The sequence below is a fragment of the Gopherus evgoodei genome, chromosome 13, assembly GCF_007399415.2.
Source record: "Gopherus evgoodei ecotype Sinaloan lineage chromosome 13, rGopEvg1_v1.p, whole genome shotgun sequence".
Classification (NCBI taxonomy): Eukaryota; Metazoa; Chordata; order Testudines; family Testudinidae; genus Gopherus; species Gopherus evgoodei.
Genome location: NC_044334.1, coordinates 16,380,597 through 16,407,818, shown reverse-complemented (window position 1 = coordinate 16,407,818; position 27,222 = coordinate 16,380,597). Strand labels below are relative to the sequence as shown.

General features: G+C 41.0%; 1 protein-coding gene across 13 annotated transcripts in view; it reads right to left on the bottom strand.

Moving 5' to 3' along the window:
• ARVCF (ARVCF delta catenin family member) overlaps positions 1–27,222 on the bottom strand; it is a 466,295-nt gene that overhangs the window by 360,333 nt on the left and 78,740 nt on the right. For 12 of the 13 annotated variants that reach the window (XM_030583068.1, XM_030583067.1, XM_030583069.1 and 9 more), the window contains exon 4: positions 23,152–23,204. The exons of the other annotated variant lie outside the window; for it this stretch is intronic. The gene's annotated coding sequence lies outside the window, so the exon portion shown is untranslated. The remainder of the gene's footprint in view (positions 1–23,151; positions 23,205–27,222) is intronic. 13 annotated transcript variants of the gene reach the window in all.

Genomic DNA, 27,222 nt, shown 5'->3' with positions numbered 1-27,222 from the left:
TAGATATCCAGAGTTATTAAACTTTTGTTAGTTTGCTAGGACTGACACCAGAGCTGCACAATCAGTGCTGCATTGAATGTAGTGGGAAGACTTGTGTAATAACGACTGTTTTCTGGGAAACCATGAGAAACCTTGAGGAGCTACAATTACCAGATTCTATTTCAATTTTAAAAAATTTCCATGTATTTGCAACAATAGAGAGGTTTTAGTGTTCTCAGACAAAGACTGGCTGGAATTTGAACTAAATTACCTTAATCAAGATATACTGAAGAGTATGTTCTTAAATAATTTTATGACACGCCTATTCTCTTTTAAAGTATGTTTTTTTTAAAGCACATTTGTTCAGCAAATATTGGTCACCCAATAACTAAGATAACTAGAAAACTTCATTAATACTTATTACCTGTCTACAGTCAGACATAGGTAGAACAATGATGATGGTTCATAGTGCTGTTGAGGCTTACTGCACACATTCTCAAAGCGCTTCAAATGGTGGATATATTTGAGTGTCGCAGGGTAACACTGATCCTTTAAGAGAGAAGAGGCCAGTGCACCTGTGAATCATCAGTTGACTCCAACTGGGCTTAAACTGGGCTCTTTTAAAAGTGGCCCTTGAGTGGTGAGAGGCCTGGTGAGAACTGCCTGAGAGAGAGAGATAGACAGACAGGTGCAGGTGAGAGCTGCCTTAGGAAGAAAGGCAAGACCTAGCCAGCAGATGCAGAGGAAAGCTGGTACAGAGAACCATTGGTAAGAGCAAAAGGTTGTTGGTGAGGACTGGCCAGAGCTGAGGAACCCCAGCCAAGTTACAGGAAAGCTCCTGCAGAGACCCTTAGAAAGAAGGGGCAGAACCAGCCTGGTTAGGAGAAACTGAGCTCAAAACAGGAGTGCGGATCCCAGGAGCAAACGTGGGACTCATAGGAAAAAAGGCCTGGGTGAGTGGAATACTGTGGAAAGCCCCCTTTGCAGAAGAACTAAGTGGAAGGCTGCAGAAAGCCAACCCAGAACAAAGGGTTGGTTTTGGAGTGATGTTCCCTGACCAGGGTTAGGACTTGAAGGCAGGTAGCTTGGCTGAAAGGAACACTGGAGCAAGTTCTGTTGCTCAGAGACCTGACGTGGGGATACAAAAGAAGACTTGTGGGAGAGAAGCATGTCCTGGAACTTTCAGGCTGAAGGCCTGGAGAGTGGGGCCCTGGTACCAGTGCTAAAGGAAATGTAACTGAGTGGCTAATCATATTCAGGTGTGGGACCTGGGAATGGTGACCTTTGAAAGGGATTGAAGAGTTGCTGTGCTGTAATCCTTTTTTACTTTGGGGATCTGAGATAAACTGTTTTTACTATGAGGGATCTGTGGGCTATGGCACTTTATATTAATTAATGCATTTGAATATGCTGCTATGAGACAATATTCCTTTATAAGGATTAATTCCAAAGGGGTACCGAGGCAGGCTCACCAGTTGCGTCGTGGCCCAGTGGAGGCTGCCTTGTTACACTCTCTGACGTTGCACTCTATATGATTTTATGAAAATATGCTAATGAGTGTGAATATAATGTAACTGGAATATGCTTCATGCAAAGGGTCTCTTGTAAGGTATCATTACAAAGCTTATAATCTACTGAGTGTAGCCATCCTATCTGTATAAATGTATCACTCTTGTATCTGAAACTAGAAATATGAAATATAACTCTGAGGTCCTATTGTGGTTATGCAAAGTGTGAGCCATTAGTGGTGGTTTGGAATCTTGATGACTCCCTTCAACCGGACAATTGACTGTGGATGGCTCTGTTTGCTTGCAGGCCTTCCTGGGAGTCAGGCTGGGAGGAATGAGGGCTTGAAGTCCTACAGTGACATGTGATCATGTCACCTGAACTGGAATCCATCTTTAACCTGGTGCTTTTCCATTTAGAAGGAGAGGTGGGAACCCAGAGAGGGACAAAGTGTTCCCGTCTTACACAAAAGATATATATGGGAGTGGAACAGAACAAAGGGGGCTGCAGTCATGAGAAATCCCCTAGCTACCAACTGAGCTGAAACAAGGACTCTACCAGGGGAAAGGATTGGGCCCAGACTGGGAAGGCATCAAGTCTGTGATAGAAACTTACTGGAACATCTCTGAGGGTGAGATTTCATCTGTAATCATGTTCTTACTGTATTAAACTTAGACTTGCGTGTTTTATTTTATTTTGCTTGGTAATTCACTTTGTTCTGTCTGTTATTACTTGGAACCACTAAAATCCTACTTTCTATATTTAATCAAATCACTTTTTACTTATTAATTAATCCAGAGTATGTATTAATACCTGGGGGGGGCCAAACAGCTGTGCATATCTATCAGTGTTAATAGAGGGTGAACAATTTATTAGTTTAACCTGTATAAGCTTTATACAGAGTAAAACGGATTTATTTGGGGTTTAGACCCCATTGGGAACTGGGCATCTGGGTGTTGGAGACAGGAACAATTCTTAAGCTGCTTTCAATTAAGCCTGCAGCTTTTGGGGGACGTAGTTCATACCTGGGTCTGTGTTGTAGCAGGCTAGTGTGTCTGGCACAACCAGGCAGGGTTCTGAAGTCCGAAGCTGCCAGGGAAAACAGGCTCAGGAGTAGTTTCAACACATCAGCTGGCAGTTCCCAACGGGTTTTCTGTGATCCAACCTGTCTCACACTCAATTTTAGAGACTGGTAAAACAACACACAGAGGTTAAATAGCTCATACTAAATCAATGGCAGAGCCTTAAATAGAACCCCCCATGTTTCCTGGCTCCCAATTCTTTGTTTTATCAGTTGGACCTTGCTGCCTCCCTGCTAACTGAATACCCGGGATAGAGTGATTTCTGCCTGTTAATAAAAATTTACAATATATTGCTTAAAAGTAGATGATCAAGTGGGTGTATTAAACTGCACATCTCTGCTGGCTATTTTCTGATTAAATATGTTATACTTACCTACTGTATTGTAAGTATTGATATGCAGTCTATGATTTCTAAATAAACAGATGTTAAAATATGCAATAAAAAGTCCATTTAAGTGAAACACCATTTTCCTAATAATTTATTGTACACCTGAAGTGTATCACTACAGCAATGTTTACTATTTATTGACAGAAATCAAGGCATCTTATCTTTGGCTCAATAGACAACTTATGATAACCTTCCAAAGCTACACATTTCCTTAACCATGCTATTAACAGACTACACTGCTAAAGATTTCAGCTACAACTGGGTATATCAGAATTTTCTCCTCTATTTCAACATCCTAGGGTAAATTACGAGTTAAGGAAGCTTTGAGAAATCATTAAACTAAAAATTCATCCATTTTAAATAACCTTAATCTGTCAGAGGTAGACATTGTCAAAATTCTTTTTCATCTAAAAATGTCTCTTTCATATTCCCACGGTACTATACGTACATACAGAAACTATGGTATCAGTCGTATGAAAACCTGATATTAATATTCATGGGATTCCTCACTTTTATGTTCCAATAATAGTGCCTTGAAGACTGATGGAGTAAAACACATAGGTATCTTGAATAAAACCTTCTCTGGAGGCAGGATTAATTACTATAACTTAATGTTTGGTGCTATAGTTGTTTGCAATACCGTGCCAAGTGACTTGGTCCCTATGCTGAGGATTTTACAATCAATGGACATGGATATTTCATTCACAATAGCGAGCAGAGTGCCTAGAATTATCCCCATTGGAATTGGGGAATAGTTTAGATCCATGATATGATGAAGTGAAATGGGCAGAGGGAAGGAAGGGAGTCTTACACCAGTGATGGGCGGCCAGCGGCCCATCAGGGTAATCTGATTACGGGCAGTGAGATATTTTGCTGACGTTGATCATCCGCAGGCACAGCCCCCGCAACTCCCTGTGGCCGCAGATCACCGTTCCTGGCCAATGGGAGCTGCAGGAAGTAGGGCAGGTTGCCAGAGCAGTGAATCCGGACCTATGTTGTTTAAGGCCTTTACTACCATTCCCACAGTGACTCATTCTCCTCACCCACCTCACTTGTGCAAGTGTCTTTTCATGGCTCAGCAGCTGCATTATAGCACATCCCTGCAATCAAGGGCACAAAGGACTTATGTCCTTTGAACAACCCCAACACCTTATTCCGCTTGAGAAGAGGGAGACTTAAGGTCATTCAAATCAGATATCCAATCTGAAAGGGCATCATGCTATTCCTTGCAATATTTGACTCCCCATACATTATTCTGAATACTCATTCTGCAGCCTACTGTCCAAACTGATGTCTTTTGTGATTGTTTCACAGAATATGCAGAGGTCAGTAGAACTCTGACTTAACAACAGGAGACTAGCAAGTTGACTTTCTGGAGGAAACGTAACTTGCAATCTTCCCTTATGGCCAAGAAATCATTATCCGTTTGAAAGAGCATATATGAAAGTTAACTTACCATACCTGCGCATTATTGAAGAGACAAGCAGCAACACATTATTGTGTGGCTGACCACCCACAAGTTCATATGACTTGTAGTAATACAGTATTGGATTTTACTTTTGCATTGTGCCATGTACTTTTAGCTTAGAGGTGGTTGATTTACTTTTCCAGGATCAGAAAATGTACATAAGTAAAAAAATCATTATGCAGTAGTTTGGAACACCTTATCACACTTCTACAAGTAGACACTAGCTCCTTCAGCACAAATCAAAAACTGAGTAGTGTCTACTGCATTGATATGAATTGTTCTTTCTGAGGATTGTTTAACAATTCCAATTTATGTTGGCTGTCAGCCATCAAGCTAAAGTGGTAAACATACTAAACATTTTTGTTCTACCATTATTATTTTGTTCTCTTCCTATTCATGGTGCACATCAAACATGTAATTATTTATAGCTAGAGTATGGTAGAGCAAAGAATGACAGTTTGCAGAGTTTTGTTTCAGCGAGAATCTCTGAGTGCCTTTGGAAGAGGAGTGTGGTGCATGTTACAACTCTCAGTAACAATATTTGGTATCAAATAATTTATCTACATTTGATTTTAAAAAGTCAAATTTATGTTTCACTAACTTGAAGATAATTCTTTATTCAGTGGGTGTATTTCTGTTCCCAAGTGCACATGGAGCTGCATGGATGCAACAGAAGAGATTTGACCCAATATGTTAATAATTTTTGCTTATTTATGTGCATTTATACTCTTCTTTATAACATAAAATATTTATTAAAAAATCTTATAGCTCTTTTTAACCATAAAGAAATATAAAATGTTTTAGCAAAAACATAGCTGTTTTGTTTCCATATTATCTACTCTCAAGTTTAATTTATAAAGCAATTAATGGTGTTTCAGCCCCTAGCATCTATCCTACTAAACTGAAGAGCAGCATCCAGGATTCTTGCTTTGGAACCAAAACCAACACGTTTCTTTTTCCATCTACCTTCAGAGTATCTTTTGCTGTAATTATATATGTGTGAGTAATGTCAAAGTTCTAAATTAACTTTTAGATTGAGAAATGAAGTACTCTGGCCCAGATCCAGCAAAGCACTTAAGTGTGTGCTTAAATGCCATTCAAGTTGCGGGGACTAATGATTGTGCTTAAAGTTAGACACATGCTTTGCTGAATCAAGGCCTCAAAAGTTGGGTAGTACAATTAGAGACAAGTTGGGAGAGGGAAAATCTTTTATTGGACCAACTTCTCCCTCCCTAAACTGAAACCTTAACCCTAACTATGCTGTTTGGATGCTATTACTATGATACAGTCCCTTCTTGCATCTGTATAAACTGTCTTTTATTACACTTTGTATTGACTGACAAACAAGAATTTCTTATACCACTTTATATGCTGTATATATGCATGAAAATAAATGCAATTTTCACTTTTAGCTTACCTTACAAGACTTGATGAGATCTACAAAACAAGTCAAATTTCAAGAAAATTCTCAGGAGGGTGTATAGTCATAAAGGATTCTCTTCTCTCCAACAAAACCACTTCCACCCCTATCACCTTACTCCCTAGTTCATATCCAGGCCTCTTAACTAATCATACACAATGCATACTACCAAGCTATCCTCCTCCCCACTTATCCAGTGCAAGCAGCCACCATTTTTTGCATGGTTTAAATGCTGGTTCCAGCAGGTAATAATCCTATGGCAGGGCTACTACTGGTGGAATAATGGCACAAAACTGCCCCAACACTGGGTGCGCTTATGGTAGCTCCAGTCCTAGCAGTTAGTTGCTTCCTTTGTAAGGGAACAGAAGAGACTTGTCTAGCACATGATTAAAACTCTCCTGGAAATTCCATCAAACTCCTTTAGGACTCTTCATCTGGCTTCTGCTCATTACCACTAAGCTCTGCTGGTTTCCAGTCAGACCAATGCATGGTCCCAAAACCTAGTTGTCCATTGAAATCAGCTGAAAGATTGCAGTTGGAATTTCCAGTAGTATACTTATGCCTGGCTGCACATAATTAATAATTCTGCCCAGCTAAGCAAAAATACGGGTCACTTAGCCAAACCACGATGCTTTCAGCCTCAAGCACACTGGCATTCTGCCCCAAAAAACCTCAAAAATGCCAAATGGAATTTAATCATTTTGAATTAAATTCCCCCCAAAAATAGCAAAAACTGTCTCTCCCTTCATACTTTATCAAAATACTACTGCTTAGCAAATGGGATCAGTTACCTTCACGTGGGTGCAACTGTATTAGCCTTTTAACTTCAGGCTCAGTAATGCTATTAAACACGTCCCTCTCCTGAACAGGGCACAGAAAAAAAAAATCACACTTTTTGCCATTCCCCGGTTTGTGAAACTTTGAGAAACCTAAAACTGTAATAAGATAAAAGAACCCTAAGCTCTTTTTGGTAGCCTCACATCTTAAATATGATACATAAATTATGACTAGACTAAGAATTTAATTTGCACCCTGAGATAACAAGCAATACCAATTAATTAGATAATCTAAGCACATATGACACGTGGCAGTGTAACATATGAGATTACAAAGGCATTCTTGGGCTGGACATGGTAATAGTAGACCAAGGATTACATCTTAAACAGACACCAGATTTTTATTTGCAATAAAAAGACAAACAGAATCTGCAACGGACTTCTGAACAACCTCCACTTTTTATTTCTTTCTGCACTTAAGGCATGTTAAAATAATCCAGACTAAATTCCTAATTAAATGTAATCGTCTATTACAGTGGTGGGCAACCTGCATCCCGCATGCAGACCATCAGGGTAATCTGATTGCAGGCCCCCACAAGGCATTTTGTTGACATTGACCACCTGCAGGCACAGCCCCCTGCAGTGCCCTTTGGTTTGCCATTCCTGGCCAATGGGAGCTGTCGGAAGCTGCAGGCCGCAAGGACATGCTGGCCACCACTTCCTGCAGCTCCCATTCACCGGGAACAGTGAACCGTGGCCACTGGGAGCTGCGTGGGGCCATGCCTGCTGCAGATGGTCAATGTCAGCAAACGCATTATGGCCTGCAATCAGATTACCTTGATTGGTCGCATGCGGGGGGAAGAGGAATTCCTGTCCTCTTCTGCCTCCAGCCCAGCCAGGACTAGCAGCTAATCCCAGCTCAGGGTAGGAATCACTGGCTGGGATGTCCCTAGCCCCACGGTGATTTACCTCTCCGTTGGCTGTTCTGGGTGCCTGAAACAATGCACCTGCACTGCTAGGGAATGGTCTGTGACTGCTCTTGCAGCTTCCCTTTGCTTCCCTTTCAGAAACTCATTTTTCTGCAGGGAAGCAAATAAATCTGCCGGGTACATGAATTCTGTGCATGCGCAGTGGTGCAGAATTCCCCCAGGATTACTGTGTGTACCTTATTTTCAATAATAATTATTATGCTCATGAGCACATAATGTAAGTTCATAAATAAATGGCCAGTTATGTATGTATTTGCATAAACACTTTTCTGAGTTGCAAATGGAATTGTAGTACTGTAGCTATATACAGTATTTTTGAATGTACAACTGCATGCCTGATATTTGAAAATTGTACTTTATTGTTCATGATTCCTCTTTTATTTTGCTAGATTATACCCTTTTAAAAACATATCTTTGTTTTAAACACTCATATTAACTTTTAAAAACAGTATCTCTCCTTACCTTTCCCTTTGTCATCTTTCCCCTCTGATGTCTCATTTAAACTAATCTGAATCTTTTGTCTGCAAAACATATACTGTAGGGTAACAATATATCTAATAGAAGACTCGTTATTCAAAGTAAATTCACAATATAAAATTACTTTTGAATGACTTTAAACTCTCTAATCCAGGAAGGATTACTTTAGGAAAGAAATTGGCATAAATTATGATATGGTAAATTCCAAATTAAAAAAAATTAAAACATATTGCTGTCTTGGTAACTAAAATAATTATTTGAGTATTAGACATCAGTGAACTTAATTTTTCTGTATCTGATTGCAATCTGTACAGTTAACAAGCATTTGTTCATAAAAATCTTAAATCAGTATGAGAGTTTTCTAAAATTATATATTTGATTACATACTAAAAATAGTTAAGATAAAGTTATTCGCATTGCAAAGTCAAGCTCTATAAAGTTAGGAAATGCCAAAACTACTGTGACTCATGTACTCCTAATTCTAATTTACCCATTGTGCGTCTACAATGAATGAAGCAGGAGTCAAAAGGAGAAAATGGCATGTGACGACATTAGTCCCTTCTGGCCTTAGAATCTATTAAACGCTGTAATGTAATTAAATATTATCATATGCACAAGGAGACAGAAATAAGGTTGCCAGACATTTACAGCTGCCTGTGCATTTCCTAACTTTCAAATTAATGACTTTGAAACCTAAATCTATATTAAACAAAAGCAGTTATTGATGTGACAAAGAGTCCTGTGGCACCTTATAGACTAACAGAAGTATTGGAGCATGAGCTTTCGTGGGTGAATACACATGTGGGTCTGACGAAGTGGGTATTCACCCACAAAAGCTTATGCTCCAATACTTCTGTTAGTCTGTAAGGTGCCACAGGACTCTTTGTCGCTTTTTACAGATCCAGACTAACATGGCTATCTCTCTGATAGTTATTGATGTGTAATTTCCTAGGCGTTTTAATTTTTAAAGGAAAAAATGGTTAAAAAATGGTTAAAACAATGTAACTACACCCCTATCATGAATCATCAGCGTGGTTTGAACCCCGTACCTTCAATATCACAACACAGCTTGAGCTACAAGACTAAGTACGTTAGTGGGCAGCAGGAGGAAACAGTTATTCTGGAGGTGTGGATGGACTGCTGGGTCCTAAGGGTGGCTAAGGAAAGCTCAGTCCTACCCAGTTCTCTTTCCTCCCCCTCCTCCTGCCCCAGATCATGCTTTCAGATAGGCTGCTGACGGTCCATGGGTGTGGTCAAGGCCAGCTGTCCCAACAGTTCCCAGGCATTCCCAATGCAGTGTGCTGCTGTGGTGGCCTGGCTCTTTAGAATGTTTGTCTTCATTTATGCTGGAGTACTGCTAAATTGCAACTGAGAGATAGGGTTACCAACTGTCTAATCACACAAACCCAAACACTTTTTCCCCGCCCCCTTCCCCACCTCTGCCCCAAGGCCCCATCCTGCGCACTCCATCCCCTCTCCCTCTGTCGCTTGCTCTTCCCCATTCTCACCCACTTTCACCGGGCTGGAGCAGGGGGTTGAGGTGAGGGCGGGGGTGCGGGCTTTGGGCTGGGTCGGAGGAGTTTGGAATGTGGGAGGGGGCTCTGGGCTGAGCCTGGGGCAGGGGATTGGGGTGCAGGAGAGCGTCCAGAATGCAAGCTCTGAGAGGGAGTATGGGTGCTGGAGGGGGCTCACAGCTGAGGCAGGGGATTGGGGTGTAGGAGGGGGTGAGGGGTGTGGGCTCTGGGAGGGAGTTTGGGTGTAGGAGGAGGTTCCGGGCTGGGTAGGGGTGCAGGAGGGAGTGCAGGGTGCAGGCTCTGGGAGGGAGTTTGGGTATAGGAGGGGACTCAAGGCTGGGGCAGGGGGTTGGGGTGCAGGCTCTGGACAGGAAGTGCTTAACTCGGGCAGCTCCCAGGCAGTGGCACAGCATGGCCAAGGCAGGTTCCCTGCCTGCCCTGGCCCCACGCTGCTCCCAGAACCAAGTTAGCACGTCCCTGTGGCCCCTGGGGGGGCAGGGGACTCCACGCACTGCCTGTACCTGCAAGCATTGCCTCTGCAGCTCCCATTGGCCGCAGTTCCCAGCTAATGGGAGCAGCGGAGTCGGCACGAGGGCATTGTGCAGAGACCCTCTGCCTCCCAGCCCCGGGACTCCAGGGATGTGCCGGCTACTTTCGGGAGTGGCATGGGGCCATGGCAGGCAAGGAGCCTGCATTAGCCCCACCCTGCCACCAGACTTCTAGTGCCTAAAATCTCCTGGTTTGGCTTCAGTCGCCTCCGGGAGATAGGGCCTGATTTCTGGAGACTCTCAGCAAAACCAGGAGGGTTGGCAACCCTACAGAGATGGAGAAAATTGCGATTAATAGTGTTCCTCTTTTGACATGAGTGATTAGTCAAAGTTCAGAGACCTGGGGATGTTCCAGTTGGAAGCAGAAATTGATGGAGTCTGGTATTTTCTTTGATGCAATGTTGTTTATTTACAAAGAATGTACAAAGTCCAGTGTCGGAACACAGAAAGAATCCACACTGTGACTGAATGCATCCCTGTATTCACACCCTACACACCACTGTTCACATTCTTTTTGTCTTACATGGGGTTTATGCTTACCGTTATGTTAACTAAAGGGTGAGTCCACACCTATCTATCTTGATCACATAATAAGTTTCACCCAGCTCATAACTATAGTTTATAACTAGCAAAACTTGACCAGAATGTCATGGGACAAGGCATATCTCTAGCCCCAGAGCTTGGTTCCTGCTGCATTTTAAAAGCCTACTGAAAACAACAGAGGTATTAGCATCTTTTTTTAAAATGCCGCAAAAATCTTAATGGAAAGCGTTAGGCAACTTTAAATATGGGGGTTGCTACCAGCTCCCCTTATAATGACTTTAAAAATGAGTAGCTGTTCAGTCACATATGCAACATTATGTGCTAAATTAGTAGCAAATGAAATTCAAAACATTAAGTTCACTTTTGATATTTAACTGCACATCTCTTAAAACCTTTAATGACCACCTCTACTTCACCCTCTATGCCTGCCTTAATCAAGTAAGCTTTTGGTTTCAATCTAATTTTCTTCATATTAGTATGCCTCCACCTACCAAACCCCCATCCTTCAACCATTGCCTATTGTATCAGTGCTTAACTCATGCCTCCCATTTACCACCACTGAGGCAAATTTGTCCTTTGTTTAAATCTATTAAATTCAAGTCTTACACCTGTGATGAATTCTACCTCCAGCTTACATCAGTGATGAATTTGGCTCACTTGACTGATTGTTATCTTCCACATCTATGTTTTTAAGTCTCCTTGTCATTGTCTCTACAACATTGTGTGTATATGATACTGCCTTGACTCCACGAGCTCAGCCCAACATACAGGTGATACATATAGGTGTAAGGGGAAGTTGTTGTTTTGTTTTTTAATGACTAGAGTGTTGACTTTATTCCAACAGAAGGCACTGCATCCAATTTTCAAGGTGGCGTGCACCCTTAGGGTTCTTCTGTAGTCTTTACTCCATATCTTACTGAACTGTAGTTACTCAGAAAGCTATTTGCAGTCCTCTGCCTAAAATTACCTTAAAGGCAGCACTCACTAGAGCTGCTGCCCACCTCAGTCCTCTGTTACACAGGCACAATTCTCCAAAGGAACTGTACCTGTGTAACTGAGAGCAGAATTGGGCCAAGAGTCATTATGAAGCTTAGGGGTGTCGTGTGCTTAAAGCTAAGTTACTCTCATCTTGATGCAATCAGTAGAAAGGAACCTTTAGTGTGATGTGTTGGACCCCCCTTTTGGATGCCACTTGATGTACTGGGATTTCACAGAGCCTTCCCTGCTCGATCAGTCTGGGTTCCCCGTCCCTGCTTTGCTGAATGACGCTCTTCGGCCTTTTGCAACACGCACACACATGCACGCGCGCACACGCACACACCCCGCTGCAGACACAGGCTGAAGTCAGCTCGGTGTAAGAGGACTCCCTCAGGGTCGGTGCAACCATTTAGGCAACCTAGGCGGTCGCCTAGAGCACTGGCATTTGGGGGGCACCATTTTCTTCTATAGCGACCGCAGTGGCCTGATCTTCGGCCGCCCCGGTCGCCACCGGCATTTAGGTGAAGGGAGCAGGGGCAGGGGAGCGTGGGAAGGGCTACCTGCAGCAAGTAAGGGAGGGGTGGCGGCACACAGGGTAACTCCCTGCCCCAGCTCACCCCTGCTCCGCTTCTTCCCCGAGCACACCATGGCCGCTTCACTTCTTCCGCCTCTCAGGCTTGCAGCGCCAATCAGCTTAGGCACCGGAAGCCTGGGAGGTGGGAGAAGTGAAGCAGTGACGGTGTGCCCGGGGTGCTCATGCACGAAGCAGGGGTGAGGCTGGGGCGGGGGGGTGCCTCAGGGCGGAGGGTGGGGAGCTGCTGCAAGGGGGGGTGCCTCAGAGCGGGGGGGGAGCTGCTGGGGCGGGGGCTCAAGATAGGGGTGCAGGGGGGGAGGGCGCAAGGTGGAAGTTTTGCGTAGGCCACGAAACATCCTTGCACTGACCCTGACTGTCTTGCACTGTATAGAAAAATCTGCACAGCGCAAGCTCATAAGAATCTGCCCTCTTCTTCAGTGTGAAAGAGATGTGTACAGTTCTTGCCAACCCTCAGTTAGAAATTGCATAAACTGGGTTTTATTAGAAACAAGAAATAAGTTTATTAACTACCAAAGGTGAATTTTAAGTGAATATATGAGATTACAGACAGAACAAAGCAGATTACTAAGAAAATTAAACCAAACATGCAAAATAAGCTAGTTTCACTAAAGAAACTGGTTACAAATAGTATTTCTCACCCTAGATACAGTTGCAGTCAGATTAGAGAAAGTCTTGAAAGGCAGCTGCACTGGTTTTCCTCTTGAGACTTTAGGCATTATTACTCACAAGCTAGATACCCTTCCAGCCTGGGTTCAACCCTTCTCCCCTCATTTCAGTTCTTGCTTCCAGGTCTTTCTTCAGTGTCTCTTAGGGTAGGGGGGCAGGGGAGAACCATGATGATGTCACTCCCCTGCCTTATATATCTCTAGAGTAAGATGGGAACCCATTGTCTTCTAGTGGAAAACCACTGGCATTCCAAAAGGGGAGGAGGGATATCCAGTACCAGGTAACGCGGACCCATGTCTCTGCAGGGTGGTTGCAGCCATTGTTCATAGGCTGTCTCCAGAGTCCACAGGAAGACTAAGCTCTTTCACAACCCATTGTCTCTGCTAATGGCCCATTAGCTTTGGCTGGCTAATGGCCCATTAGCCCTGCTGGTTGGGGATGACACCCAAAGTAACGCATTTGGAATATAGATACATAGTTAATATTCCTAACTTCAGGTACAGAAATGATACAAGCTTACAAATTAGATAATCACATTCAGTAAATAATAACTTTTCCAATGATACCTCACATGAGCCATCTTGCATAAAGTATAGCTCAGTTATGTCATATTCACATCATAAGCATATTTTCATAAAGAATATGGAGTGAAACGTCACATTTAGGACACAATCTACCTCTGGATGTGCATGTGCAATTCCCAGATGGACAGAACCTCACACATGCCAAAAAAGGCAGAATTTAGCCCTTAATCTCTGACTATTGCTGGTCTTGAGGAATCCAGTCTTCCTGTCCCTTCACAGTTCTCACTTCTCCTTTGACATGTATACACACTTTAACTCTCATTAATGTTAATGGTGATTTCGTTCAAATCAAGAGAAGAATTGATTAGGCTGTAGAACTAACACAAAATAAAGATAGACCACACTACAGTAGCACTTCAGCTGTTCTCATTTAATATATAAAACCCAATAATTCTCACAAATAATCTGGCAGCCTCACTGCACTTCTCAGCAGAAATGTAATAGCGCAGCTGTAGAGAAGTCTCGTGTTACTAAAACTTCATCACATTTATGGAATATCCTGATATACCAGAAGAATCATAAATAATTAAAACTAAACTATGTTTGTCAAAATAAAGAGCTTGAAGTACATTTTGTGATGCCTTGATTATTTTGCGGTGTCAGTTCACTTGCTAATTCTCAATAAACCCTACTTATTAGTGTGAACTATCAAGGTTCTGCTGTGTTACCAAGATGTGGGGTAATTTGTGTCAGATATTCAGATATTCTTTAAATGCCCACCAGCAGTTTCATTCTGGGTATAGGACAGTTTCAATCCCTCAATCTCATCTCAGATTTCGATACCATGCTTATGAAAAATTGAACTTTGATGTCAATTTAAGGCCAAACAAAGACTCTCCATATAGATGTACTGACAATATTTTAAGATTAGAATAAATTGTTTTAGAGGTAAAATCATAGCGCATAATACACATATCATATAACTCTGGCTTTGATATCAGCACAGGCACTATGCAACTGGGTCTCATGAATAACCCTGTAGCTTACTGGATGATCGTATAGTCATGCATCAAAGTCACACAATATAATAAATACTTAGGTTATAACTTTAGCACCACAACAGACCTTCTGTGCCAGCTGACAGTGTGACCTCCATAACAAGGTTAGGAAATCATCAGCCAGGCACACAAACCAATTTTTAAAGCAGGTCACTATAGGCAGAATTCTGTCAATCTAGATAACATGGCTACAGCTCTTATGCACAGTTTAAAAAGCAGTTGGAAGTACGTTCCCTCATTCTTTAAAAACAACTTCATTTCTACACATTTTTATTTAAAGAAAAAGCATTCTCTTTGCATTGAAAAATAATACATCATGTGTTGAAGGAAATGAGGGGCATTCAAGGGGGAAAAAAATAACTTGATAGATTCCACCACTTGTACAAAATGACATAGGTTCCTTACATTAAATGTTGCCATGTTAACAAGACTAATTTAATGCTCAGACTGAAAACAGGTACCATGTATTTTACTCAGCTTTATTTTACTGAACTATAATCTTTGAACTGTATTTTTTTTTAAAGCGACAGGTTTTATTTTAAACCTTTTACATTGGCAAATGTCACTTATCCTTCCAGAGTAGCCATCCGGTCACAGGGACTCAAATCTGCAAGCTACTGAGCACCATGTAGTCCCTGGGAACTGAGGGCAATGAACACCTTGCAGGTTCAGCCACTTGTAGGATCTAGCCTGAGCATTACTGTCTGATGTCGCTTTGGATCCTATTCTTCCCCTTCCCACCCCAGATACAAGTAATTCTCACTGAAGCCATGCAGGAATCAAACTAGCTAAATGAAGAGTAAAAATACCTGCAGTTCAATGTAGTAACAGGAGTGAACCTATTAAGCTCTTATACAGTGCATAACTAGAGATAGGTCTGAACCAAAATTCCAGATCCAAACTCATCTCTAACAGCCTTATAGTTTAAATGTGGATTTGACTCTATTCCCTGCTGAACTGCAGACTAATGAAATTTCAGACTAGTATAAAATCCTGTCATTCAACCTTAGCAAATTAAAAACAGATATAAACTTTCACTGACATCACATTCCAGGAAAGAGGAAGGGCTTGCTAGTGAAATTAATTAAGACAGAAAATTATTGGTATTTATAGATAGGGTTCTCAGAAAATTACAGTTTAACTGCAATTTTAATATCCCAGAAACAGAAGGCTACAGAACCCCTCACCTGGGAACATGAGACTTCTTGCACAGTTCCCTCAAGGCCTCTGCAGTTTATTTTTATGCAAATATTGAAAGAGAACAGCTACCAATGTACATAGGAAAATGTAGGCAAAGCCTGAGCCAAAATTGGGAAATTTAGAAAGAATGTATCCATTGGGAATGGAATGGGAATTTTAGTTGGCTAGAAATAAAATAAGCATAATAATATAAAGCAATCGTGAGATGTTAATTTTAAGTTTACACTTTGGTCATAAACATTATATTTTTTCCAGATATTTCAGTGGCTGAATATAAGCAATGTCTTTTCAAATGTACAGATTTTATGAGAGAGCCAACTAATTGTCCTAATATCTATTAAGTTAACATTATTAGTCAGGCTAGTTAAGGGAAAGTTTTTACACTTTGTGAAGCAACTTTTAATACTGCCTCACAGTCAATTTAACTTTCTATTTCACTCTAGGCAATCACTTTGCAGCATGGATGCGTCCAGACATCTCCCCGACCATACTGCACTATCCCCACATATCACTTGAAGACTACACTGGAGAAAGTAGGAAAAATTGTCTCACAAACAAAACCTAATGAGATTACAGTTTAAACCACATTTATGGTCAGAATCTTGACAGCCATAATCTTACATTTATATATTTTTATCATTAAGTTTTAAAGCAATTTACAAATTTAAACTGATGTACAAGCTACTGAATATACAAGGTCACTATGTTCGCCTTTGAAATATAGCCTTTTCTCAGGGTGTGGCGTGTGCACAATAGCAGCCAAACAACAGCAAAAAGTAAAGCCACAGATTAGGATAGGAAAATATATTTTGCTGTTAGGCTGGTAGAATACACTAGCTTCCAACTGAATTCGGTAACTTCAACAAGCTTAATGCTTTATACTAATTAAACAAGTTACAATAAGGAATAATAAAACTATATATTTATCATTTCTATAGAAGCTTACATCTGAGAATCTTAAGCAGTCTACAAACATTAATACACAATTCTTTTTATGAGATAGTTACAGAAAGAATTCACCACGACTCCCCGCCCACCTTTTTTTTTTTAATTTATGAGGAAAACCAGAGCCACCGAGAGATTAAATGAATTGTGCAAGGTCATACAGCAAGTCAGTAGCAGAGCCAGGAGCAGGGCCAGTGCTACCATTTAGACAGCCTAGGCAATCGCCCAGGGCGCCACAATAATTGGTGGGCGCCGTTTTGCCGGAGGGGGCGGCAGGCGGCTCCAGGGGAGCTGCCACAGTGGTGCCTGCGGAGGGTCTGCTGGTCCGCGTTTCCGGTGGAGCTGCCACAGTCGTGCCTGCGGACGTTCGGCTGCTCGCGTGGCTCCGGTGGACCGCCCGTAGGCACCACTGCGGCAGCTCTACTGGAGCCGCGGAGCACCGGACCCTCCGCAGGCACCACTGCGGCAGATCCACCGGAGCCGCGGGACCAGCGTGCGGGGCGCCGAAATTGCCATCCACCTAGGGCGCTCAAACCCCTAGTGCCGGTCCTGGCCAGGAGTAGAATCTGACCTCTTGGCACTTCATCCTGTACTTCGGTCACTAGACATCGCCTAAACAATTCATAAGCAGAAGTAGTTTTAAATCAAAGCTGTGACAGCTCGCAAATTTAAATTTTTACATGCTGAAAGCACAGGCAATCTGCTTCCTCTCAAGTGGATTCTAAAGCTAGTTCACAGTTTGTCAGCCAAGAATGTTGCAGAAAGGTACAGCAGTGTAAGCCCAAGCAAAGGTGCTCTCTTGGACCCTGTCCTAATGGCCAAAAGGGTATGTTTCAATTGCGTCAGCTCAATTAAGTTAGCTTAACACAATTGAAAAGTTTCACTAAGATACATGTTATGAAGCCATGTTAGCTGGCCACGTTTCAGCCTACTGGGGAGCCCAGGCTAAAACATGATCAACCCAAAAACCGCTTCATAAGTCTTAATGGGGCTTTTCAATTGTGTTTACTAATTCCAGAGAGCTGACACAACTGAAACACACCTGTTTTGCCCATAAAGCCTTGAAGACAGGGTAGCTGATACAGTCTCGTCACCACTATTCAGCGTTCACAGTCATCACTAGCTCAAAGAATGTGCATAAGTGCCCCCAAATCAGAGTTTCTACATCAGATCAATTTAGAGTGATTGCACTAATAATTTTGCTTTTACCACCTCTTCATTAAAAAACGGACACAAATCAAATTTTAGATAGTGCTGAAAATTCTTTTGCTAACTTTGATGACTTGGAAGTGCCTGTGGTTTTATCTTTTAATTGGATAACCACTAGACATTAAAATAGACCTGTTATTCAGAGCACTCAATTTAAGACATTCTGAATATATAGCACTAAGTGGACATTACCAGGGAGTGGGATTAAGAGCTGTTCCTCCCTGTCCCCTGTCTATTAAGTGATGGAAGTAAGGAGGACTTCTGTCAGCATTACTGCACACTAGCACTATTAATTTTATATGTCCACCCCAGCTAGGTCAATAAGTCATTGTCTACACTGGGATTTAGCTACTGCAGTAGTTGTATCAGTTCAAATCTGTAGTGTAGAGATGTTTTACACTCAAACAGCATAACTTGCTCAAGTGCAGCTTATACCTGTTTGAAACTAGGCATTGTGACATGGCGCAATGGGTCACAGTACCATTCATTCAAATCTGGCCTGGCTGTCCCTTAGTCATCATGACAGTGTGGTCATCATTACAAAGGGGCGATCAGGCCAAACCTGACTGGCGTGTGACCACATTCGCCTGGTCACAACGCCCAGAACAAGGAGCTGGGCCCAGCTGTGCAGGACAGTAGCTGCTGCTGCAAAGTGAGTGGGCTCACTTTGCAAAATTCAGATCTATGGAAGTACGTAGGGAAATACTTTATTACAGTGACTTCTCTTGAAAATGTATGTCAGCACCGAACGAATATAGCTTTCTCAGAATTCTGGGGAGGGAGACAGAACTGACTGAAAGTTTTTGGCAGTCAAGTCATGTAAACATAACTTGACCTCACCAAAAAAGTCAGTTTGCATATGCAGTCTGGTCGATAAGGAACGGCTACACAAAACTGTTGCCCAAGTTCTAGGGCAAGAATGATTGTTTAGCGCCTGAATTTTGATGATTATTTTCCCTGAGAAACTGTCAATTAGCATAACTTTGAAACCAGCTCAACTCTTTCTGACTACCAGGCTGTAACTATGACAACAAGATCCAGGAACCTACAATAAATATGATAAAGTGTCAATAACCCAGCCTTTTACATGTAATTAGATAAAGAATAAGAAAGACAGAGAAGACCCCTACCCAGGCTTTAGCTTCAGTTTGGAGGCTGAGGAATCCCTGTCAATGGCGGTTTTTAAGAACAGGTTAGGCAAACACCTGTCTGGGATGGTCTAGGTATGGTTGCTCCTGCCTCAGAGCAGAGGGCTGAACTAGATGGCCTCTCAAGGTCCCTTCCAGCCCTACATTTCTGCAATTCTATAAATAGAGAATTTTTAAACAAAACTATGAAATTCTGTAACAGGGATAAAATCTCTATTAAAATCTACAAGTTGGTTTAAAAATCCTGCAGACAAGATCTAATTCTTTATTAAACTGTATAGATTTTCTGAAGTAATTTCAGAAGAATCTTAGAAATGAAGCTGAGAGAAAATAAACCTTAATCAAGGTTTTGGCTACCTTTTCCAGTTGTATTTGTATTTTCATATACACCGTCACTTATAGGTCAGAGCTGTGCATGGAAGATCACATGGTTATGGAACATTAACCAGAGACACTGTTAGACTTGCCTCAGCACTTAGAGTGGCGATTGGCAAAGATGCCAAAAAATTGCTTCTCTATGCCCCATTCAGCAATCTGGAAGCAATCCCTGGAGAAATCTGGTGCCTCCCCTTTCCACATGATAATACATAGGAAGTGGCCCACAATGCTGATATCAGATGGTAGCAGCATGCAGTTCAAGTTCATTATCACTGAAAGCTGGAGAGAACAGGCTCTTTACAGCTGACTGACAGCAATTCTGCAACTAATAGGCTATAAGGAGCCTTAAAATCAGGTAAGACTTGGTATAGTGGCCTTCCGCTATCTAAGAAAATAATCTAAAATTCACCAGAACACTTCCACTGAGCTATCCATCAGCTGGGGCTGGACAAACCTCAGACCTCATGTTTACAGGAGAAATGACACTATGTGGAAAATACTACAAGAGAATTAAACACCGGGAACAGAGGAGAAGAGAAAAAGACTGAAGCCATGGGAGTGAACTGAAGCCATGGGAGTGAAAAGGGAACAAGAAAAAAAGGGAGGAAACTGGAGGTGAGAAAAGAGAGGAGAGGACTGGGAGAAAGAATCAAAAATAGAAAACAAAAACAAAATAAAAAACCAAAATCAGAACGATATACGTAGACAAGGGGGGGGGAGGCCAGCAGGCTGAAGACAGAGTGAGAGAGAATGGAAAAAATATAGGTGAGATATAGCAATGACACAAGGGAAATGAACATGCCCAACCCAAACATGAGAGCTCCAAGCTAACAGCTACAAAGTTGCAGCTTCTCAGTGAATCATAATTCAAATACCATTTCTGCCTTCCATTATAAAAGCTCTCCAGCTGGTTTTAGCTATGAATGGCAGACGCCAACCTAATCTAAATACCTTGAAGCCACAGGACTTAAGGGCAGCAAAAGCTATTAGGGGCACACACTAGCCTAGGATAATTCAATAAGAGTAATAAAGATAATTCAATGCTCCAGATTGATGGGTCATCATGAGGAGACATGAAGACAACCACTTTTCAATCTCTTGCTAACTATTGTATCTATTGAACTGTTCACAGAAACTTGCTAACAGAATCCTTGCAGCCACTAATGCTGTAGAGGACTTAGAGTTGTGTTATTATCACCGAATAGCTGTTGTACTATTCCCTACTTAGCTTAAATATTCCTTTAGGGTATGGACTGCTTGATGCAACTGGAAAGCATACAGAGACTGCCTTAAGATCAGCCATCCATTCATAATGAATATTTTCAGAAAGCAATAAAGGACAGGAGCTAAAAATTTTAAAACCCGCAGCATTACATCAAAGTCAACCCCGGATTTGACTTGGTAAGAGCCTTGTTTGTTAGAATATATACAGTAAAACATTTTAAAAATTCTTGCTATTAAATAAGCTATTTTACAATAGGGAAACAGACAATCAATAAACTAAAAGCACATTTGTCTTGATGTTCTGCTAATGCACATATGCCCAGCAGCCACTGCATCTTGGACCATGATCTCATCAGATCACACAATCTAAACAGTATGCAGTTTTGTAGCCATGTTATTCCCAGGGTATTAGAGAGACACATTGAGTGAGGTAATATCTTTTAATTAGACCAACTTCTGTTGGTGAAACAGACAAGCTTTCAAGCTTACACAGAGCTCTTCTTCAGGTGTCAGCCTCCCTCAGTGCTTCGAAGGAAAAGCCTGTAGGAAATGGTATATAGGGTATTCAGTAGATGTCACTCTTCCCTTTCAGTCAATACATCCCAGCGTGGGACAGTACACTTTCAGCACTCATGGTCAGAGATCCCACTACACTCCTTGGAAGAATAAGTGTCCTGCCTAACTTCTCTGTTGTTTTACTATTTCGTGTCCTAAATTGTCCTGGAGTAACATGTTATGCTTTAAGCAGCATTCCACCCCAGAGGTGGCTGCATTCTACCAGTGGATGAAGTGTGTAAGCAGCTAGTATAATAAGAACATTATATATTGCTTTTTCAGGTCCCACTGTAGTTTCCAGGAAGAGCCGAAAGGAAGAAAAATAGCTCAGACTGTAACTGCTAATCTGACAAAAGACTCAGCTTTTAAAGAGGGGGGCGGGAGAAGCTTGCTAAATCATCAATGCCAGAATAGCTGTCAAGAACCTGCTTCTGTCCAAGAAAGGCTCATCTAGATGATATAAGGCTGAGAACTGCTAGCGCTGCTGACAAATACCAACTCTATCTGGAAATGGGGGAGTTTGAAAGTTTCTATTTTTGCATTTTTGAAAGTTTCCTGCTGTGTACTTCCTCTGGAGCTTCCCCCACAATTTTTTAAACCCATCTATGTCTTTTAAAAATACCAATATTGCTATACCCGTTCCATGCAAGGTTTATTTAATACATTGGAGTAATATCTGGAGAACCCAATGCAGGATTGGGGACTCCTCTTTCTAGACACTGTGAAAACACATACAAAGACACGGTCCCTATCCCAGAGAGCTTCTAATCTAGGATCTCAAGGCACTTTTACAGACATTCAAAATTTAATCTCCTAACACTTGTGAGGTAGATATTATCCCCATTTTATTAATGGGGGAAATGAGGCAAAGAGATAAGCGAATCACCCAAGATCACATAAGTAGTCTGTTGCAGAGTAAGAAATACAGGCTATGTCTCAACTACCAATTATGTGTTTTAACTGGTATATGTTCTTCCATATATAACACAAAGGGGCTTTGAAGAATTTGACCGATATTTAGCACATTCTGATATGACAAGCTATGTCCCCAAACAATCCTTCAGTGATAAGTAATGAGAAAACTATAAACTGTTCTACACTCTCATTAATTTTCTGTTAATGAGAGACATTTACCAAGATGATTATTCATGTCTCCGAAGTAAAAGAAAAAGACAAGGAACACTGCATTTTTTTTGTTTTTAAAGTGCCACTGCTCTACATTTTAAACAAAAGATGAACAAGACATTATGTGGCTTATGAATAGTTGCCACTATTACTAATGCTCTTCTTTGAGCACTCACTATATACAGGACCCTGTATTAATTATCCTCTGTCTTCCTAGCAGTATGTTGTATGCACAACATCTACCTCATTATGATCAAAGCAAAACCGTCAGACTGAACAGAAGCAAATACACATTTTAATCTACATGGTAACACTTTTCAGATTTGTGGAGTGCTGCTCATTTCTGTTTGAGCATCCAGGGACACTGGCATGTGAAGCTAAGTTAGAGCATTAGCTAGTGGTAAAAAAGTACCCATGTGAAGAGTGGGAAAACAAGGCATCCCTCAAGATGCATTTTTAATCACCTATTTTGCTTTCTTTATAATCCCGCCTGTTCCCTTCTCTACCCTTCCCTTGCCTACACACTGGAAGATAAGCTCACTACAGTGCAGCATGGGAAAACTATCACCAGTCAGAAATGAATCAACTGATGCAAAGCTTTGTATCAATGCCTGCCATTTGCATCACAAGGAGAGTGTGATGGTATCCCTTCCAGCTTGTGGTCTGTACTGAACATAAATACTGAACCAACATCTTGCTATACATAAACAAACAGATCCAAAATGAGGTCTTCTTATGGCTACCACAAAAAATGTTGCTTTTTTTCTTTCAGGTCATCTTGTCAGGATTCCCTGTTATATTGCACTTTACTAATACCAAAGAGTGAGGTTATTTACTCTGGTAAATAATGTCTTACCTTATCAGGTTTCTAACTTGATGCTAGTTCCATGTGACACGTTATTGAGAACTCTGTAATGATAGGTCAAAACATAATCAGTATCTACCGAGCCAGATTGGGAAACTGTTAACAACAAAATTCAAATATATTTCATCACATTTTAAACTCAGGCATACTGTAGTTCATTAGCATGAAGCCCCTCTTCATGGTATTGCTTAGTCACTATTGCTCCAGTAACTCATAAAAGGAAAAAATGTATGATACATTTTGTCTGGTTCTAGCTTCAGCAGCTTAAAAAAACCAAGAACCCATGAAGCAAAGATGACCAATTTAAACACTGCAGAAAAATTCTATCAGTACCCAAAACAGTGCCCCAAAATCCTATCACTACTCTAAACAAAGAGTTTTTGTTACAACAATGCTGGTTTCATGCCATTTTAGGAAAAAAGAGACTTGCTCCCAGATGCAGTGTAGACATGCCCTAAGGTTGATACTGCATTTTAATAGCCCACTTTATGTTAAAACACTGATTCTCCTTCTTGTATGGTAGGTGTTGGCAATTTTATTCTGATCGATTTGTACATCTGGAATGATTTCCCTCTGGTTTTAGTTTGCATGGATTGTATATATATATATGAGCAACACTGCTCTGCTTGCTTTTATATTTAATTTTGTCCTATTTTGTTAGAGAACACCGACCTGATTTTGATCCCATTGAAATAAATAGTAGAACTTTCATGGATTACAAAGCAAGCAGGACTGGGCCCCATTTCTGCAACATGGGATTTGTGTTGCCATGGTAAAAGGCTCAAGCTGTAATAAAATTGAACTGTTAAGCTTTGTATAGTACATCAATAACTAAGGCAAAATTTTCACACTCTACCATCCTACATGGGGGAAGGGAAAGGGAAAAAACTACATAAACATTTTAACATGTTTATATATTAAGCATTTTCATACAATTCATGGCTCCTTTTAAAAATATGGAGCCAATCCTGCTCCCTTTACTCATATGAGTAGGCTAGTAGCCCTATTGATTTAAATTATACTATTTATACCAATACAGAAAGCAAAATTTGGACCTCTGGTCCTTAACAAATTAAGAGAAGTGATCAAGCATTATAGCATGTACATTATGTACACCAAAGTTTGCTCTTTTTAAATACTATGAGTGACATTAAGGATAATTTAGGAATTGCTCTTTATATAAAATTGTACAGGAAAGTATCTGAAAAATGATGTCTATGATGTACATTTATACCATCTCATCATAGGGGTCCAAAGCATTTTACAGATGTATGTCTAGATTCAGCTTTGCATACATTGGGGCATCATTTCAGAAAAAAATTTCAGGGGAAGGGAGCAAAATTGTGTCAGCATACAGAACATTATAGATGATTATATTACATCTTGCAAAGTCGAGAAGGGGACAAACGTGAAAGACAGAATGGAGCATACAGACTTAGGAAAAGTTGGGAGGGGCAAACCAAAGTCTGATGCGGGGAGACAACTCTCCCCATTGCATATGATGCTCCTGGCATACATTCATACATCCTCATCCACATGATTATTTTAAATGTATCACAGCAGAAATGTTAGTGCATTTTTAAAAAGTTCTTTAGCATTTCAAGGGACATCTGTCAAAAGACTCTGTGTGTCAAAACTTATTTATGCAAGTAGCCCTTATCTAAATAGTTCCCCTGAAGTCACTGGGTTTACTTGCATAAGTCAAGGTTGTAGGATCAGGCCCAAAACTGGTACAGTAGCCCCTGATTTAACCAAAACTAGCCCATAATTCACACTTCTTAAGCACAACTATTAGAAAAGTTTAATTCCTTGTTCCTCCTTCTCCCTTCACAAACTGACTTTTTTTTGTTCTTTTCTGTTCACAAAATGTAAACCCAGTAGCCTCACCCCTGTGCATTACCCTAATTTGTCAGTATGTAAAAGTGAAGAAGGAAGATGCATTTTAGTAAGAAAGAGGACCTTAATTTCTTCTTTCTAAAAGTTTATACAAAGGCCCAGAAAAATATTTTAAAGTAATTGCTTTAGTGTCCTTTGAGCACAAGTCCAGAAAGTGTTTTTTTTGTTTTTGTTTTTTTTTAAACAAGGATGACCATTACGCTAAAGTCAAAACATATTTTTCCACCATCTGGAATTAGCAAACAGAAATTCCATCCAGGAGAAAAGGGATCATATTTGAAATTCCTTTCATTCCACTGGAGCAATCTCCCAGCTTTTAGAAATTGTTCAAGCTCTGGAAGATGGTTCAAACTAAGATTCCCAAAGGGATTAAGAGAAATTGGAGGGGAGCCAGCAGGCTGAAGACACAAGCTTTATATACCAAACATTCTCTTCTATAATTCACAAGGCATGAAATTGCCTCATATATTATTTGGCTTTGGACCAAAACAAGTCTAGTTTGCCAGTTCAAGAGCAAAACAAATCTATGTGTACAAAAGTGACATGTGTAATGCGCTCACTTCAATGATTTTAGGATTAAAATACTTTAAAAAAAAACAAAAACCTTACATAACATCCTAGTGAGTCTTACATTTTCAGATAGCACCTTCCTAATTCATCCACTTCCCAGGCTCCTGAACAAGGCATTGTGCAGTGTACTTCCTATTTTATGCACTCAATCCTGTATGCAAGGGGTCTCCAATGTGGTGCCCGTGGGCGCCATGGCACCCACCACGGCGACTAACTGCACCCATGTACTGGCCAGTGGACGAGCATCCGCCGAAATACCCCTGACAAGCTACATCATCCAGAGGCGTCACTGCCAAAATGCCACCGATTTTCGGCGGTATTTCAGCAGCGACACCTCTGGATGATGCTACTTGTTGGCGGAATTTCGGCGGATGCGTGTCCGCCGCCACAGTCCTCCGTGGCTCGTCATCTGGCGCCTGCCAGATGAAAAAGGTTGGGGACCACAGCTTTATGCCCTCTGCGTAGAATTCCCATTAAGAAAGATATGCAGAAGGAGGCCCTATATGAGCATAATGAATCTCCATGCCAGTGCATTGTTTTTTGCCTGCCTGTACTGTGGCATAGGCATTTCATTTCAGCTATTTTATAGATGGATCCTTATGGGGCTAGGCTCCTGAGTAAGGGCTGAAGGATGAGGTCTTAACTGAGTATATGCTCAACTTTTTAATAATTCTGTATTTGGGAAATAAGATGCAAAGCTGTGGAGAACGGCTCCAGGCACATCTACAGCTGGGAGTGAGATTCCTAGCCTCTGCAGACAGACCTGCACAGCAGTATGGATGCTTGAGACCTCAAGCCCACCTTATCCCCTAGGCTTGACAGCCTATTGAAGTGAAATGTTAAACCAGTGCAATTCTGTTTAAACATGGCTTATATTGCTTTAGCATGCTCCAGTTAATTAAATTAGTATTTAAACAAATTAAACCTATGTGAGCCAGGTTTAAACTGGGGTAGTATCTACTCACAAAGTTGCACTTGGTTAACAAATATAATGCAATATTACACTTTTAATTAAACCAGTGCAACTTGTGTTTTGACCAAGCCTAAAAGGGTGCCATTTTTGCTTAGTCACTTTTCTGAATAGAGCTGCCTTTAAGTACAAAATAATTCCATTAAAACAAGCTTCCTAATGTGAATGCACTTTAAAAACTATCTTTAAAAAAGTGCATTAAGTCTAACAAGTTATAGACCATGTATGATGCTATTTGAAATGCTACAGCTATCAAAGCCTCAGCAACAGAACTTCCATCACAGAAAGCATACCTAGCCTTTTTTAACTGTACTTCATTACCGCTATAATTATTTAAATCGAATGTACAGGCAACCTATAGAACCACATGAAGCTCATACTCAAGTCTTACTGTTATTTTTAAAACAACAGACAATTTAGCTTTTTTTAAATTTACACTTTTTTCTATGCAGATTATAATGCAGAAGTTTTACCATCTCAGTGTATGATTCAATATCAAAATGACAGTATATCAAAATGACAGATATAAGTCCTCAGTGAATTCAGGGGTTGTTAATCAGAAAATAGGTTTTCCCCCATGGAAAATTAACAAAAATAAAAAGATTCTATTTGAAAATGTCACCAGG